This window comes from Pristiophorus japonicus, unplaced genomic scaffold (assembly GCF_044704955.1).
Source record: "Pristiophorus japonicus isolate sPriJap1 unplaced genomic scaffold, sPriJap1.hap1 HAP1_SCAFFOLD_49, whole genome shotgun sequence".
NCBI lineage: Eukaryota > Metazoa > Chordata > Chondrichthyes > Pristiophoridae > Pristiophorus > Pristiophorus japonicus.
This window is the reverse complement of record NW_027254395.1, coordinates 3721285-3738740: the sequence shown is the minus strand read 5'-3', so window position 1 is coordinate 3738740 and position 17456 is coordinate 3721285.

Here is a 17456-nt window from a genome sequence, read left to right as displayed (position 1 = left end):
GACGCTAAGAGGCTGCAGGATGACTTGGACAGGTTAGGTGAGTGGGCAAATACATGGCAGATGCAGTGTACTGTTGATAAATGTGAGGTTATCCACTTTGGTGGCAAAAACACGAAGGCAGAATATTATCTGACTGACGGCAGATTAGGAAAAGTGAAGGTGCAACGCGACCTGGGTGTCATGGTACATCAGTCATTGATAGTTGTCATGCAGGTACAGCAGGCGGTGAACAAGGCAAATGGTATGTTGGCCTTCATAGCTTGGGTATTTGAGTATAGGAGCTGGCTGGTCTTACTGCTGTTCTACAGAGCCTTGGTGAGACCTCACCTGGAATATTCTGTTCAGTTTTGGTCTCCTAATCCGAGGAAGGACATTCTTGCTATTTAGGGAGTGCTGCGTAGGTGCAACAGACTGATTCCTGGGATGGCTGGACTGAAATATAAGGAGAGACTGGATCAACTGGGCTTTTATACACTGGAGTTTATAAAGATGAGAGGGGATCTCATAGAAACATATAAGATTCTGACGGGAATGGACAGGTGAGATGCGGGAAGAATGTTCCTGATGTTGCGAAAGTCCAGAACCAGGGGACACAATCTTAGGATAAGGGACAGACCATTTAGGATAAGAGGAGGAGAAACTTCTTCACTCAGAGAGTTGTTAACCTGACGAATTCCCTGCCGCAGAGAGTAATGAATGCCAGTTCATTGGATATATTCAACAGGGAGTTAGGTATGGCCTTACGGCTAAATGGATCAAGGGGTATGGAGAGAAACAGGAACGGGGTACTGAGGGAATGATCAGCCATGATCTTATTGAGTGGTGGTGCAGGCTCGAAGTGTCAAATGGCGTATGCTGCGCCTATTTTCTATATTTCTATGTTAAGAATCAACACGGAATAGTTGCCTTCATTAGATGAGCCACAGAGTATAAGATCGGGGAACGGGGAAGTTATGCTTCAAATGTGTAACACTCTAGTTAGGCTACAGCTACAGTATTACATGCTGTTCTGGTCACTGTACTACAGGAAAGATCAGACTGCACTCGTGAAGATACAGGGTAGACTTAGGCGGATGGTGAATTTAGCTCTGAGTAAATATTGCATAGACAGTGTTTGTTTTCTTTGGAACAGAGGAGGCTAAGAGGTGTCCGTATTGAAGTGAATAAAATTATGACTAGCCTAGATAGAGTGCATAGAACGGATCGATTTCCCTTAGCGGAGTTGCCAACAACCAGGCGGCATAGATTTAAAGTAATTGGTAGGAGGTTATAAGGGAGTTGAGGTGCAATGCTTTCACTCAGGAAGTGGTGAGAGTCTGGAAATCACTGCCTGAAAGGACTTTAGAGGGCGAAGTCCTCACCACTTTTAAAAAGTCCTTGAATGTGCACTTGAATTCCAGTAATCTAAAAAGCTACGGAGCAAGAGCTGGAAAGTGGCATTAGTCTGGATAGCTCGGATTTAAGTCGGAATTTAGATCATGATCTGGTGTTTCTTCGGCCGCTCAGTGCATTTTGCAGCAAATCAATACTTCCGAGAAGGGAAACTGCGGCGCCTGCACTTCCTGTAACACAAGTGGCTCCAATCCCACCCTCTTTCCTATTGAGTTCTCTTAGCACACTGAGTCTGTTACACAGCAACAGGAGCAAGCCATCAAGCCTGCAACAGAAGGAGAGTAGAATTCCATTAACCCATCGAGCCAGTTGCAATGGACAAGAGGAAGCTATTCAGATATTTGGGCTTTTTATACAAGAATAGTAGAACGCCATTCGGACGCTCGTACCTGCAGCATAGATGACGAGGAGGCACACTTTCCTGTTACACAGATTGAGGAGGAGGCCATTCAGCCGCACCGCACTGTTGCACAGGGAAAGGAGGAAGCCATTAACGCCTCAAATTTGAGCCTTCAGAGAGGCAGAAGCCGATCAGATCCTTGAGCTTGGTCTACAAGAAGAGCAAAAGTCCATTTCGATTCTAGAACATAGAAACATAGAAAATGGGAGCAGTAGTCGTCCATTCGGCCCTTCGAGTCTGCACCACCATTTAATATGATCATTCCTAATCCTCTATCTCAACACCATATTCACGCTTTTCCCCCATATCACTTGATGTCTTTTGTGTTTAGAAATCTATCTCCATCTTAAATATATTCAGTGACTCGGGCTTCACAGCCTTCTGTGGTAAAGAATTACACAGCTGCACCACTCTCTGAGTGGAAAAAAACCTCCACTTCTCCTTTCTAAACTTCCTACCCCGTATCCTGAGACTGTGACGCCTTGTTAAAACCTTCCCAATCAGGTGACTCATCTTCCCCGCATCCAGTCTATTCACCCCGGTCACAATGGTATAAGTTTCAATGAGATCTTCTCTCATTCTTATAAAATCTACTGAATACAGGCCGAGTCGACCCAATCCCTCCTCATACGACAGTCCTGCCATCCCAATAATCCGTCTGCTGAACCTTCGCTGCACTCCCTCTAAGTTAAGTATATCCTTTCTTGATTTACGAAAACAAAACTGCATGCCATACACCAGGTGCGGTCTCACCAAGGCTCTGTATAACTAGTAACACATCGTTGCTCCTTTACTCAAATCCTCTTGCAATGAAGGCCAACATATCATCTGCATACCTAACTGCTTGCTGCACCTGCATGTATGCTTTCACATGTCAGCTTTAAAAGGACACCGGTCCCTCTGCCCATCGATCCTGTTTCCTGTCCGTTAACCAATTTTCAATTCATGCTAGTAACTTACCCCCAATCCGATGTACTTTAATTTTGCACACTACATCTTACGTGCCACTTTATCAGAGGCCTTCTGAAAATCCAAATGCACTATATTCACTGGTTCTACCTTATGTTTTCTATCAGTTACATACTCAAAAAACGCCAGTAGGTTTGTCAAACATGATTTTCTTTTCATGAATTCATGTTGACTTTTTCTAATCCCTTTGATATTATGTAAGTGTGCCGTTATAAAATCCTTTATTATTGGCTCTCGCATTTTCCCTACAGCTGTTGTTAGGCTAACCGGTCTGTAGTTCCTTGTTTTCTCTCTCCATCCATTTTTAAACGGTAGGGTTACATTTGCCACCGTCCAGTCTGCAGGAACTGTTCCATAAACTACAGATTTTTGGAAGTTGTCAACCAATGCATGCACCCTTTCCATTGCAACCTCTTTGAGTACTCTGGGATTCAGATCTTCAGGCCCTGGGGATTAATCGGCCTTCATTCCCGTTTGTTTCCTCAGAACTATTTTCTTACAAATAATAATTTCCTTAATTCTGCTTGCACATCGACCTTTGGTTCGCAAGCATTTCTGGGATGTTATTTGTGTCCTCGTCCTTGAAGACAGAACCGAAGTATTTATTTAATTGTCCTGCCATTTCATTATTCCCCCATTATAAATTCCCCCGTTTCTGACTGTAAAGGGCCTACATTTGTCTTCACTAATCTTTTCCTGTTTATGAACATGTAGAATCTTCTACAGTCGGTGTTTATGTTCCTTGCAAGTTCACTCTCATATTCTCGCCTCTTAATCAATCTCTTGGCACATTTTTGCTGAATTCTAAATTGTCCCCCATCCTTTGGCTTGCTACTTTTTCTAGCAACTTTGTATTACTCTTCTTTGAATCTAATACTATCCTTAGTTTATTTTGTTAGTCATGGTTGGGCCAGTACCCTTTTTTGTGTTTTTAACACCAGAAAGGAAAATATAACTGTCGCAATTCATGCATTCGTTCCTGAAATGTTAGCCATTACCCATCCACCAACATGACGTTTATTGACTCTTCCCAATCTATCACAGCCAATTCATTCCCCATACATTCGTAGTTTCCTTTGCTTGGATTTAGGACCATAGATTCGGATTGGAATACTTCACTTTCCATCTTAATAAAGAATTCAAGCATATTATTGCCACTCTTCCCGAAAGGACCCCGGACAACAAGATTGTTAAATAACCCCTTCTCATTACATAATACCCAATCTAGGATATTCTGTTCCCTAGTAGGCTCCGAAAATACTGGGCAAAAAAAAAACATCTCATAAACATGCCAGGAATCAATCGGCCATATTATTATTACTTTAATCTATATGTAGTTTAAAGTCATCTTCGATTATGGTAGTACCCTTGCTACATGCAGTGCTAATGTACTGTAAATATTATCCACTATATTAACACAACTGTTTGGAGGCCTATAGACAACTCCCACCAATCTTTTCTGGCCCTTCGTTCTCCTTCGCGCCACCCAGACTGAACCTACATCTTGACTTTCTGTGCCGTATTTCTCATTATTGTGCTGATTTCAGCCTTTATGAACAATGTCTCACAACCCGCTCTTCCTTTCTGCCTGTCCTTCCTAAATACCGGATAATGTTTGATAATCAGTTCCCAACCCTGGTCACCGCGCTACCATATCTCTGTAATTGCAACGATATTGTATCCGTTTACTTCTATTTGAGCTGTCAATTCTTCTACCTTATTACAGATGCTTCGTTCATTCAGATACAATGCTTTTAGATTTGTCGTTTTAACATTATTAGAAATCGTAACATTATTTTGTATTATAGCCCTATTTATCTTATTGCTTTTTTTCTTATCAGGATCCTTTTTGTTAGTGCCCCCTTTTGTTTCTATGCTCTGTCCCTTCTTGACATAATGTGGTTACATTGTAACAATCACTTTCCGGCATTGCTTCCTTTTCATTTCTTTTTAGCTTTCTTGATTTCTCTGCACCACGACCTCCGCTCCTCCCCCCGCCCCCGCCCCGCCGGCACAACATCCCGAACTCCAATCTGCTCTCCCCTTAATAGTACACGTTGCATAGGATTAGGACGAAGCATTTCAGACCAACAGACCTGTTATACAGGAACAGGTTGAGACTAATCACCCCCTCGAACCTGTTACACAGGACTCGGAGGATGACATTCCATCCCTCAACCTGTTGCACAGGCGGAGGCCAAATATAATAGAATAATGGTTATGGCACTGGACTAGTAATCCAGTGAGAGAAAATCATAGCCCACCGCGAGAGTAGGGCAATTTAAATTCAATTAAATACATCAGGAATTTTAAAAGTATTAGTAATGTTGACCATTGATGCAACACACCCATCTCGTTCGATAGTCTCCTTTAGTGAAGGAAATCTGCCGTCCTTACCGATCTGGGACCAAATGTGGCTCTGGATCCCGAGTAACTTGGTTGACTCTTAACTCCCCTCTGAAATGACCTAGCAAGAAACTCAGTTGCATAAGATGGCTAACCTATACCTTCACAAGGCTATTAGGGAAGGGCAACAGCGGCTGCCCTGCAAGCATTATCCACATGCTTGAATGAAGAAAAGAAGTACTAGGATCTCTAGATTGTTAAACAGAAGAACCGCAAGACAGGTCAGAGAATGTGGAATCAGGAGACAACTAGATAAATGCATAGCTAGCTGGCCTCAAGACAGAAAGCAGAGAGTAGGTGTAAAAGTTAGCTTTTCATGGTGGCAGATGGTGGCTAGTGCTGTTCCACAAGAATCAATGCTGGGACCCCTGTTGTTTACAATTTATATTAAAGACTTAGAACTCGGAATCAAAAACATAATTTCTCAATTTGCGAATGAAGCCAAATTAGTTGGATATTCAATATTTAGGATGACTGCAACAAATTCGGTCGCGTGAACCTGTTGCATCGATGAGGAGAAGGCAATGCCAAACCAACGAACGTTGCACAGAAATAATCGGAGGCAATTGAGCCCGTCCAGTCTGTTACACAAAACAGGAGAAGGCCATTCGCTCCTTGCTAGCGATGTCAACATGCTTGAATGAATAAATTGAAACCATAGATTGTTACATGGGAACATGAAGAGCTGGAAAGTGACATTAGGTGGGATAGCTATTTGTCGGACATTGTGGACACAATGGGGCGAAGTGGCCTCCTTCCGAGCTGAAAAGTTCCATCAGTCAATGACAAAATATCCCTTTCAAACAGAAACATGATGATTCGGGTCTGAAAGAGCATCCGTTTTAGACGGCAGAGATTGATCCAGTTGCGATGAAAGTTCATCGACCTGACACATTCACTCTGTTTCTCTCTCCGCAGGTTTTTGCCTCATCTGCTGAGTGTTTGCAGATTTTTCTGTTTTTAGCTCAGATTATGCATCAACACTATTTTAATGTTGTACTGATGTAGCATTTGGCGGCTCTGTGGTGCATTGGATAGCACGTTGACACTTCTAATCCAGGCACATTAAACATTTGTGGGTTCCACTCACACCAATGTCAGGATTTGGGCGTGGGCTGCACAGTGAATTATGCAGCAAAACAATACCTCAAAGAAGGCTAGCTTCGGTACCTGCTCTTTTTGTTGCACAAGTGGCTGCAGTCCTTCCCAATTATCATCTGAGTATTTTGCACACTAGCAGATGCAAGCAATCGAGCCTGTTACACACGGACAGGTGGAGGCCATTGTGTCCATTAACCCCTCAAACCAATTGTAAAGGGCAGGAGGAAGCCATTCAGCTTCTTGCGCCTGTTTTGCAAGAACTGTCGAACTCCATTCGGTCGCTCGAACCTGTTGCATAGATAACGAGAATGTAATGCCAATCCAACGAAGCTGTTCAGCAGAAATAGGAGGATGCCATTGAGCATCACCAGTCTGTTGCTCAAGGGTACGGGAAGGCCATTATACCCTCGAGCCTGAGGCAGAGAACGGGATGGAAGCCATTCAGCTCCTTGAGACTTAACTATAAGAAGACTCGAAGCCCATTTAACCATTCGGAACTGCAGCATAGGCTGAGGATGAGGCATTTGAGACTCACGAACCTGTTATACAGGAACAGGATGAAGCTAATCAACCTCTCGATCCTGTTACATACGAACAGGAGCACGCCATTCCTTCCCTCAATCTGTTGCACAGGCATAGGAGGAGTCATTAAGCCCCTTGAGCGCATTACACAGACGGAGGTCAATCACAGTGGCATGATTGTTATATAACTTGACTAATAATCCAGAGAAAGGAAATCACAGCCCACCACGAGAATGGGGAAATTTAAATTCAATTAATTAAACCTGGAATTTTAAAAGTATCAGTAATGGTGACCATTGTAACAAACTCCCCATCTGGTTCACTTGTCACTTTTAGGGAGGGATATCTGCCATCCTTACCGGTCAGTGCCTTTCTGACTCCAAACCCACAGCAATGTCGTTGGCTCTTAACTGACCTCTGAAATTGCCTGGCGTGCCATTAAGTTGCGAAAAGTTGACTCACCGCCAACTTCACAAGGGATAATAGAGATGGGCAACAAATGCTGCCCTAGCTAGCGATGTCGATATGCTTGAATGAATACAATTGCAAAAAGTAGTTTGTTGCATATGAACAAAAAAGCCTCAAGCCAGGTCAGAGAATGCAGAGTCAGGAGACAACGAGCAGAATGGAGAGATAGCTGACTTCAAGACTAGCTTTTCTTAGTCGCAGAAGGCGGGTACTGGTGTTCTACAAGGATTGGTACTGGGACCGCTGCTGTTCACAATGTATATTAAAGATTTTGATCTATGAAGCAAAAACAAAATTTCTAAATGTGCGTGTGACACCAAATTAGGAGGAATAGTCAATACTGAGGAATGGTGAAACAGATTACCGGAGGACATTAATAAACTTGCAGAATGGGCATATAATTGGCAAATGAATTTCAAACCACATAAATATGAGCTGTTAAACATCAAGGTCGTAAACTTACGGAGGTCACTTATTGCTGGAAGTTTCCCATCTGCGTGGTGTTCAGGAACAAAGAGATCTCGGAGTACAAATACAAAATTCTAAAAATAACGTCATAGGTTAGCAAGGCCATAAAAAAGCAAAGCAAACACGCTGATTTATTTCTAGACATACAGAAGTGAAAAGTAGTCACATTATGCTAATCCTGTATTTAACCTTCATTAGATCACGCTTAGAGTACAATGCACAGTTCTGGTCGCCATATTATAAAAAGGACATAGAGGCATTTCAGATGATGCAGAGAAGATTTACAAGGATGATACCAGAACAGCCAGCGTATACAAATCAGGAAAGGATGAGCAGGCAGTGTTCCTTTTCGCTTGAAAAAAGAATCTGAGCCGTGACCTGATAGAGGCAATTAAAATTATCAAAGATTTTGATGGAGTGGATGCAGTGAGATTGTTTCCACTGGTGAGGAAGCGAATTACTAGACGCTATCAATATAAGATAGTCACCATGAAATCAACATCGGTAATTCAGAAGAAACTTATTTACCCAAACAATGTTGAGATTCTGGAAATCGGTAACACAGGGAGTGGTTGAAGAGAATAGTATGGAAGTATTTAAGGTGGGGCTAGACAGGCATATGAGAGAGAAGGAAATCGAGCGTTAGACTGTTGTTGAAAGTTGAGCGGAGGCTCCCGTGGAGCATAAAAGACTGGCTGGGGCGAATGGACTGTTTCTGTGCAGTATAGATTATGAAATCCAATGTTTGACACGAGTGTCGTTGACTTCATTCCGCAGAATGCTACCCGCCACCACCTCAATCAGATTGCAACATTTCACCAGATAGAAAACGCCACAAGAAATCTAAAGATATAACAAGGCTACGGGGGCAAACGGAATCCCTGCTGAGGCAGTGAAGTATGGTGGAGACGAACTTCTGGCGCGAAAATATCACCTCCTCTCTCTCATCCGGCGGGAGGAGAACATGCGGGGAGATCTTAGAGATGCAGTGATCGTGAACATCTTTAAAAAAGGGGACAAGTCCGACTGCGGTAACGACAGGGGAATCTCCCGGCTATCAGCCCCTGGGAAAGTCGCCGCTGGCCTCCTCCACAACCGACTTCATCCTGTTGCCGAGGAGCTCCTCACGGAGTAGCAGAGCGGATTTCGTCCCCTCTGGGGTACAACGGACATGATTTTTTGCAGCGCGACAGCTGTAGGAAAAATGCAGGGAACATGGCTTTCTTCAACCTTACAAATGCCTTTCACACTCTCAACCACGAGAGCCTAAGGAGCGTCCTCTCCGTTTCGGCCGCCACCAAACGTACATCACCATCCTCCGCCTGCTACATGACGACATGCAGGCCGTGATCCTTACCAACGGATCCATGACAGACAGAATCCACGTCCGAACCGGAGTCAAGCAGAGCTGCTTCAATGCTCCAATCCTCTTCTCAATTCCTCGCTGCCATGCTCCACCTCACAGTTGACTAGCTCCCCGCTGGAGTGGAACTAAACTACAGAACCAGTGGGAACCTGTTCAACGTTCGCCGTCACCAGGCCAGGTCCAAGACCATCCCAACCTCTGTCGTCGAGCTACCGTACGGGGATGACGCCTGCACTCCAGGACGCAGTCAAGGTATTTACTGAGGCGCACGAAAGCATGGGCCTTGCGCTAAACATCAGTACGACGAAGTTCCTCCATCAAGCTGTCCTCGCTGCACAGCACTGCCCCCCAGTCATCAAGATACACAGTACGACCCTGGACAACGTGGACCAGTTCCCTTATCTCGGGAGCCTACTTTCAACAAGAGCTGGCATTGAAGACAAGATCCAATAACGCCTCCAGTGCGCCAGTGCAGCCTTCGGCCACCTGTGGAAAAGAGTGTTTGAATACCAGTTGCTCAATACTTTCGCCAAGATCATGGTCTACAGGGCAATATTAATAACGGTGCTCCTGTTTTTCTCAAACATGTGGAACATGTAAAGTAGACACCTCAAGTCGCTGGAGAACTACCACCAACGATTTCTCTGCAAGATCCTGCAAATTCCCTGGCAGGACAGACGCAACAAAGTTAGCGTCCTCGTCCAGGCCAACATCCCGAGCATTGAAGCACTGACCACACTTGATCAGCTCCGTTGGGCAGGCCACATAGTTTGCATGCCAGCCACGAGACTCCCAAAGCAAGCACTCTACTTGGAACTCATCCACGGCAAACGAGCCAAATGTGGATAGTGAAAACGTTATAAGGATACCCTCAAAGGCTCCCTGATAAAGTGTGACTTTCCCACTGACACCTGGGAGTCCCTGACCATAGACCGGCCTAAGTAGAGGAAGTGCATCCGGGAGGGCACTGAGCTGCTCGCGGCTCGTCCCCGAGAGCAAGCAGAAATCAAGCGCAGGCAGCGGAAGAAGCGTGCAGAATACCAGACTCCCAACCTACCCTTTACTTCAACCACTCTCTGTCCCACTTGTGACAGAGACTGTGGTTCTCGTACAGCCACCGAAAAACTCATGCTAAAAGTGGAAGCAAGTCTTCCTCGATTCAGAGGGATTGCCGATGATGATGATGATGTTAACGTGAGCCTATTACACAAGAAAAATCCTTTCAGTCCGTTGAACCTTTGACACAGGATCAGGCTATTTATCCCCTCAATCATGTTAAATAGTAACAGGTGGCGGCCAGTCAGCTTTTCAAGAGTCTTACAGAAAAAACAAGAGACGGGTTATTAATCACTTTCCAGGCAGATTTATAGAAATTGCCAAAGGCAATTCTGCCCCTCGAATCTGTTGTATAGGAACAGGAGGATGCCATTAAGCCCATAGATGCTCTTACTGTGTTCAGTTTTGCTCTCCTAATCTGAGGAAGGACGTTCTTGCTATTGAGTGAGTGCAGCGAAGGTTCACCAGACTGATTCCCGGGATGGCAGGACTGACATATGAGGAGATATTGGAATAACAGGGCCTGTATTCACTGGAGTTTAGAATGATGAGAGGCGATCTCATCGAGACTTACAAGATTCCGACGGGACTGTACAGGTTAAATGCGGAAGAATGTTCCCAATGATGGGGAAGTCCAGAACCAGGAGATAAAGTCTTAGGATAAGGGGTAGGCCATTTAGGACGGAGCTGAGGAGAAAGTTCTCCACTCAGAGCGTTGTTAACCTGTGGAATTCTCTACCGCAGAGAATTGTTGATGCCAGTTCATTGGATATATTAGATATAGGGAGTTAGATATGGCCCTCACGGCTAAAGGTATCAAAGATTATGGAGAGAAAGCAGGAACGGGGTACTGAGGGAATGATCAGCCATCATCTTATTGAATGGTGGTGCTGGCTAGAAGAGCCGAATGGCCTACTCCTGCACCTATGTTCTATGTTTCTATGTTTCTATGTTATACTGGAACAGGAGGAGGACATTCAATCTCCCGAGCCTATTACATCGGAACAGGAGAAGAATATTCAACCAATAGAGACTGGTTAGACAGGAACATAATGAGTTTAATCTTCCCTAAAGCTTGTTACACAAGAACAGGAGGAGGACATTCAGCCACTCGAGCGTGTTACATAAGAATGGGAGCAGGCCATTCAACCACATGAGCCTGTTACACTGGAACGTGTCGAGGCGACTCAGTCCTTCGAGCCTGGAGCAGTGGAACACGAGGACGTCATTCAGCCCCTATAAATTGTTACACAGAAGTACACTATTCAGCCCCTCAAAATACCTACATAGGAATAGAAGGGGCTGATTAAATGCCGTGCAGCCTATTAGACAGCAACAGGAAACATAGAAACATAGAACATAGGCGCAGAAGTAGGCCATTTGGCCCTTCGAGCCTGCATCACCAATCATATGCTGATGGCTGAACATGCAAAATCAGTACCCCATTCCTGTTTTCTCTCCATACCACTTGATCCCTTCAGGGGCACATCTAACTCCCTTTTGAGTATATCCAACGAACTGGCCACAGCAACTTTCTGTGGTAGAGAATTTCACAGGTTCACAGTTCTCTGAGTGAAGAGGTTTCTATTCATCACGGTCCTAAATGGCTTATTCTTTATCCTTAGCCTGTGACCCATTGTTATGGACTTCCTCAATATCGGGGACTTCCTGCATCTAACCTGTCCAATCCCGTTAGAATGTTATATGTTTCTGTGACATCCCCTCTCATTCTTCTAAATTCCAGTTAATATAAGCCGAGTCGATTCAGGAGGAAGTGATTCAAGCCCTTGACCCTTGTATTTAGGAAACTGAGCAAGCCATTCAGCAACTCAAGTCTATTACATCGGAGCTGAAGGAGGCTATTCACCCCCTTGACCCAGTTGCACAGGTAAAGGATGAAGTTAAGAGTATGGTAGTACAGTGGTTATGCTACTGGTTTAGTAACTCAGAGGCATGTATACACATCCAACCCTGGCAGGTGGGGAATTAAAATTAAGTTCATTAAATACATCTGGAATTAAAATGCTGTTATCCTGTCTTTCCTCTTCAACTCTATCCGCATAATGCTCTATTCCTTTCTCCCTCATATGCTGAATTAACACCCCTTTAAAGCATCTACACTATTTTACTCAACTACTCCTATTTGCAGTGACTTCCACATTCTCACCACTATCTGGGTAAATGAGTTTATATTTAATTTTTGTTGTTTATCTTATATTGATGGCCTTTTAGTTTTGCTCTTTCACACAAGTGGATCTATTAGGTCAACCTCAAGCCTTGACTTTTCCGGAGAAAAGAGACCCAGCATGTCCATAATTTCCTTGCATTTCTGATATCATCATCTTTTTTCCGCCCTCTCCAGTGCCTCTCTACCTATTTAATAACAACGTGACCAGAATTGTACGCAGATTTCCTACTGTGCTCTAAAACGTTATCATAACTTTTCAATTTTATCCCGTCAGCAATAAACCCTAGTGCTTTGTTTGCTTTTTTGCCTTGTTAACCTGCGTCGCTACATTCAGTTATTTGCATATTTGTACTCTGAGATCCATGTTGTCTTCTATCCCATTGAGTCTCGTATTTATCGAGTAACATGTGACCGCCCTATTTTTGTCAACAAAATGTAATACCTCATATTTATTTGTGTTGACATCCATTTGCCAATTACATGTGCATTCATCAAATGTATTTACATTACATTAATTATTTACAACATCACCACGAAATTTATTTTCTTATTAATGTTTCGCACAATGCCTTCACTCATTTGTAAATTGTTGTTTGAAATGGATAATTAAAATTGAAAAGCTGCATCGGCCGAGAATCGCACATGGGTCGGCTATGTTGCAGGTGAGAATTATTTTCTTGAAGCACCAATGTTACCATTCATAGTCTACCATTTGCCAGCAGGTCATATTTAAATTACTTTGATATTTTATCAATATAAGTGAGGCCACAACTGTAAAATAACAAGCAAAGTGCAACAGATGCTGGCTATGGAATTGTTCATTTAATGTTGGAAACACTTGGCAGATCAGGGAAGGCACTCGCGACTTTAAAGCATCGCCTTTGTTGCCCACATCTTCCTTCGTGGCTTGTCTTCCACCATGCTCTTGCTGTGTTTGGGTATTTACGGATTGCACACGCAGATTTCCAGTGGAGTTCATGCAGTCACACAGCCTTCGTTCAATCAAAAATATATAGATTAAGAAACAATTATTATTTTATTTAAATCAAATCGAATTCAATTTTTTGCAATAAAATTGTAAATGTATTTATTTTCTTATTATGATAAATATATATATGTTTTAAATTGTCTTTTTGTCTGGGTTGGATTTACTTCCCTCCCTCCTTCCTGCCTGTCTATCACCTGTGGCTTCAACAACCGTCCCAGCCCCGCGTGGTCCTGAGACCCGCGCTCACTTACATAGAGCACAATAGCTTTCAGGAATGATAGAAATCCCACTTTATTCTTTTGAAAGGGAATTGCTGTCCGTGAAGGCCCATTCTACAGCTGTGTAAGAGGGATGTGCTTCCTGTCCAGGATCATTCGGTGTGTGTTCAAACGGGATGGTTGTCAGTTCAAGTTCATCAATTGCCCCTTTAAGACGTATTTTCTCATAATCCGGATCATCCTGTATATTTAAAAGGAGTGTGATTTCAGCTGCGATGACCGAATTGTAAAACTGTTGTGTTTCAAGATACATTGATGCAGCCTGTGTCCGTAGACATCCATATCGCAGCGCATCTATTCATTACTCAAAATATGCTCATGTTTTCCGAAATCCACTCCTTGATATAACCCTTGTCCCAAATTTGCTCTAAATATAAAAAACAACAAATTTTGTGCCGATGGCAGCGGTGCGAGGCCTAATAGATAAGGCGTCTGACTTTGGTTGTAATTGTGATGTTATCAGAAGATTGCAGGTTCGAGTCTTGCTGCGGTCAGCTAACTCGCTGAGTGAAATTTTATATTCTTTGTTTTGATTCTGCCTCAGTACCAACCATATCGTACAGTCACTCACCTGAAGTAAATGAAGGCTGTTTGCTTTAAGAAGCTAATGGCACATTTTCATCACTGTCGATCTGGTTGCACGGGCAGAACAAGCGGTGAAGTAGACTTTCGTGCACATTATTTCTGTTTGAATGCAAAAAGTAGGGGATGTATGTCTGACGTTGCAGGAAATTGGAGACAAGGTACTGAGAGTTTCAGGCAATCGACTGCTGATCCAGTATGCCCCCAGCTTCGTCGTTATTGTGTTAAACATTTTCCCCTCGTTTTTCTTCGTCAACTACATTTAACCTCATTGCCAAATTCACCTTTTACTGACAAGGATGCAGCTCACTGGTGAAGTAATGTCTCAAAAAATAATCACTTCATCAAAGGGTAAATATTAGCAGGACGATGGAGAAGGAGACTCATGAGACAGGTCTCTGAGAGTCAGCACAGGCACGATGGGCCGAATAGCAAACTAACGTCAGAATCTGAGAGCTACGTCTCTCACTGTCGGGGGCTCGTTGGTCTATGGGTGTGATTCTCGCAATAGGAATTTTAATAATTGAAATGCGCGAGGTCCCAGGTACAAATCGCGGACGAGCCCTGCCAACCTTTAGTCAAAAAACGAATTCTCAGCCGGTCGACATGTGAGAAAACTGACATGTTTCAAATTAAAACGTGTGATTGCACTCCGTTGTTCCCACAGCGTCCAAAATCCTGAAGATTCCCAGGAGCAAAGTGACACTCACCGAACTGAGTAAAGTTCATGTGTTTCAGATGTACTCGGCTCTGTATCTCATTGGAAAACCTAATTCCGTGTTTGATTCCGGCCAATACTTGATCAGTATATCTTCCTGTCTGCACGCAAGAACTCACTTCCATTGGCATAAGCATACACACAACGTCAATCTCCACTTCAACGTGAAACAGAGTCTGCCCTGAATATGAGTGCGTCCTGTTTCTCTGGCGCTGAAAAGATGTGAGAAGCTGGTTTTGGAATTAGTCAAGTGGTTGCCGAATTTAAACCGTACATGAAATCAATCCGGGGTGGCCAAGCTGCCTGGTCTGATTAAAAGGCCTTTAGACCCTACATTTCAGGCATCTGAAATTGTTCTCGCCTCAACATTCGGTTCAACATATCGCATCATAAGCGTCGCTCCCATTGTCTGGTAATGGTTCTGCTGTTCCAACGAACACCTCCTCTGGTCCATCCTTTGTTACTTTATTGCCCGCTTACCACCCACTTTGCCTTTTCGCATTGTGCCATTTATTATTCAATCACTCCTACGCTCCACTGTATCGCAGACATTACCTTTTGTCCTTCCTCGCTGCCTATTTTTTTCCAGGCGCTATTTTCGTGGAAAAAATCTGTAAACTTTACATTTTTCTTAAATATCGGAATGATCATCTGACTGAACTTGAGACCGCGTTCTTCATCCACAGAATGTTCATGACCTGCTGAGTTTTACAGAATTCTTTGTTTTTGTTCATTGTGTTTCTGTATCCCTTTTAAGTTGATGTGCAGGTCTGCCCGTGGTCATTCTCTGTCTCACCAAAATGGTATGCTATCAGTACTGGTTCATTATGTATCTGTTTAAAAGGGATGTGCTGTCTGTCCCGGATTTCAAATTTCAAATTTCAAATTTCCAAAAATGCCTTTGGAGTGTGCAGGAATTTTACTTTTTTTGTCTGTTTCTGCAAGTGAGGGTGTGTGTGCAAACGTTCTGCGCGAACTTACTGTGCATTTCATGTCATGAGAGAAAAAATGCATTACATGCAACTTGAAGCCATACTGATTTGATTCAGCACGCATTCGAGGACTGCCTGACACGAGAAGAATCTGCTGTGTGATTTTGCTGTTCCACATCTGAAAGAAGGCAATTTACATAAGCTGGAAACATAGCGATTTTAGCGAGAGCTTTCTGATGGGCTGTGTGACATGATGAGCTCCTTCCCACTTATTTTCCAATACTAATCAAATGAAGACCAGGCACGACATGACTGTCTTCCTGACTTTGTTCATTTAAATATATGTATAAATATTTATATATGCGTATATTTACATACATTCGCTACTTTTTAACTTACAGCTGTGTAAGAGGGATGTGCTTCCTGTCCAGGATCATTCGGTGTCTGTTCAAACGGGATGGTTGTTAATTCCGGTTCATCAATTGCCCCTTTAAGACGTATTTTCCCATAATCCGGATCAACCTGTATATTTTAAAAGGAGTGTGATTTCAGCTGCGAAAAACGAATTGTTAAACTGTTGTATTTCAAGCTACATTGACGTTGCCTGTGTCCGTCCACATCCATATCGCAGCGCATCTATTCATTACTCGATAGATGCTCATGTTTTCCGAAATCCACTCCTTGAGATAACCCTTATCCCAAATTTGCTCTCAATATAAAAAACAACAAATTTTGCGCCGACGGCACCGGACGCGTGGCCTAATGGATAAGGCGTCTGACTTCGATTGCAACTGTAATATTATCAGAAGACTGCAGGTTCGAGTCCTACCGTGGTCAACTAACTTGCCACATGAAATTTTATATTCTTTGTTTTGATTCTGCCTCAAAACCAATCATCTTGTACAGTCACTCACCTGAAGTAAATGAAGGCTGTTTGCTTTTAGAAGCTAATGGCACATTTTCATCACTGTCGATCTGGTTGCACGGGCAAAACAAGCGGTGAAGTAGACTTTCGTGCAAATTATTTCTGTTTGAATGCAAAAAGTAGGGGATGGATGTCTGACGTTGCAGTAAATAGGAGATAAGGTGACTGAGAAGTTCAGGCAATGGACTGCTGATCCAGTATGCCCCCAGATTCGTCGTTATTGGGTTTAACCGTTTCCTCTCATTTTTTTTCGGAAATCACGTTTAATCTCATTGACAAATTAATCTTTTACTGACAAGGATGCAGCTCGTTGTTGAAGTAATGGCTCAAATAATAATCTATTCATCAAAGGGAAATAATTAGCAGGACTATGGAGAGGGGGACTCATGAGATAGGTCTCTGAGAGTCAGCACAGGCACGATGGGCCGAATACGTCAAACTAACGTCAGAATCTGAGAACTACATCCCTTACTGTCGGCAGCTCGTTGGTCTAGGGGTATGATTCTCGCTTAGGGATTTTAATAATTGAAATGCGAGAGGTCCCAGTCTCAAATCGCGTACGAGCCCTGCCAATTTTTAGTCAAAAAACCACTTCTCAGCCGGCCGACATGTGAGAAAACTGGCATGTTTCAAATTAAAACGTGTGATTGCGCTCCGATGTTCACACAGCGTCCAAAAATCCTGGAGATTCCCCGGA